This window comes from Callorhinus ursinus, unplaced genomic scaffold (genome assembly GCF_003265705.2).
Source record: "Callorhinus ursinus isolate GAN/ISIS: 27379988/994484 unplaced genomic scaffold, GSC_fseal_2.0 scaffold8, whole genome shotgun sequence".
NCBI lineage: Eukaryota > Metazoa > Chordata > Mammalia > Carnivora > Otariidae > Callorhinus > Callorhinus ursinus.
Genome location: NW_027397070.1, coordinates 70845145 through 70846775, shown reverse-complemented (window position 1 = coordinate 70846775; position 1631 = coordinate 70845145). Strand labels below are relative to the sequence as shown.

Sequence of the window (1631 nt, the reverse complement as noted above, 5' to 3'; positions counted from 1 at the left end):
GCTGCTGCTTGATGGCTTTTCAATCCAAACCTTCTTGGAAGTGACATGTTCTGCAGGCTAAAAAGGTTCGGTCACCAAAATACGGCAGCCAGGGCGCCAGAGGTCTGGGTGGAGGGCTGAGCCACACTCTTTGACATCGACCTCATGTTTTCAAAATATCACACCTCGTGACTGCTCCCGGCGCGGCCTGAAGGGCACAGGGGTTCTGTGTTGGTCTTCTGTTTTCATTGTAAGTGCAGGCGGCTGGTCCCTGGGCCTGGGGGCAGAGCGCTGTGCACTGGCACCCGGGGATCGGGCACAGGTAGGCCTGCGCCGGAGTCGCACGCGTCACCAGAAGGTACAGACGTGCGGGCAGGAAAATCCCCCTGGAGAAGCTGAGAAGAGGACTCGCAGGGCGAATTTGGGGTTTGGAGAGGGTGACCACAGCCCAGTTCCGTCTTTAAGACTGCGTTCTTCCTCCAGGGTTGAGCATCCATTCGGCAACCCCTGCGGGCGTCACAAACATTAGGCTTCCTGTGCTGGGGCCCCCCCGCACACAGCCCGGCAGACGAGAAGCTTCTTGCACCCGCAAAGCTGCTGTGGGCAGGGCCTGGCTGGACGGTAGATGGGGGGAGGGGAGCGGGGGGCGGGCGGGGGGGTGAGGAGAGCCAGCACCCACCTGCCCACAGTCACATGTGGGCTCCTCCCGGAAGGCCCTGCTCCCCTCGTACAGCAACCTGACAGAGGGCAGGGCTGGGTGCCAGGGCTGGAGCCCCTTGGTCCTCGGCAGCAGCCCCTCCCCATCTTGCCCGTCCTGCTGAAGGCCTTCGGAGCGGACCCTGGGCAGCACGTGTATTTGTTGCCAACATAAAGTGTCTGTTTGGGGCAGAAGGCTAAGAAACGGCCAGGCACCCCTTCCGTCGGGGCCCCTAGGCTCCAGATCCCTGTTACCGTCCACCTGATCGCTCCCTGCACACTGTACACGAAGCCCAGAGGGGCCATGGCTGGCTGGAGCCGAGAGCCTGTCCCTGAAGGGGCCTGGCCAGCCTCTCGGGACCCTGCTCTCTCCCGCTCGCCCCTCCCCAGCGTTGCCCCTCGCCGCCCCAGCGGCCTGAGGACGCAGGCAGGAAGGCAGGGACAGGCCCTGGGCGGCCTCCAGGGTTTTTACAGCCTCAGAACATTCTGAGGAGCTACGGCCCCTCTCCAGTCTCAGGACATCCTCCCTCCATGGGGGCTGGGGAACCCCATTGGCTCCCCAAGCTCACCTGCTTCCCAGATGTCTGGGAGGGAGGTGAGCCTCTGAAGCGGTCCCGTATGTGCCACCCACCACTTCCACTAATGCCTCCACCTTGGGGACCCGGACCCCACTTGTGAGTCGTTCCCTGCATGCCCGGGTCGCAGGCTGAGAATGCAGATGGTTCAAGCAGCAGACAGGACTTTCAGGGCCATGCAGAGCACAGTGGTCACTGGAAGGGGGACCCCAGAGCACGGGGCAGGGGGGCAGCTTGAGTCTCACCAGTGGGCTTTCCCCTCAGCATCTGGGGACTGTCACCCCCAGGTGATGTCCCTTGGGAGTGGACTGAGGACCAGGACTGGGATCTGCCTCTGGACTTCGCCTGCGTAAAGCCGGAGGGCTCAGGGATCCACCCAAA

At 63.2% G+C, this 1631-nt stretch overlaps 1 long non-coding RNA gene across 1 annotated transcript; it reads right to left on the bottom strand.

The window, feature by feature from the left end:
• Positions 1-352: 352 nt before the first annotated feature.
• Positions 353-1386, bottom strand: LOC141373205 (uncharacterized). The gene is made up of 3 exons (XR_012378917.1): positions 1245-1386; positions 659-872; positions 353-486 (listed from the first exon to the last, which is right to left on the bottom strand). It is a non-coding gene; the product is annotated as an uncharacterized lncRNA (long non-coding RNA).
• Positions 1387-1631: the final 245 nt, after the last annotated feature.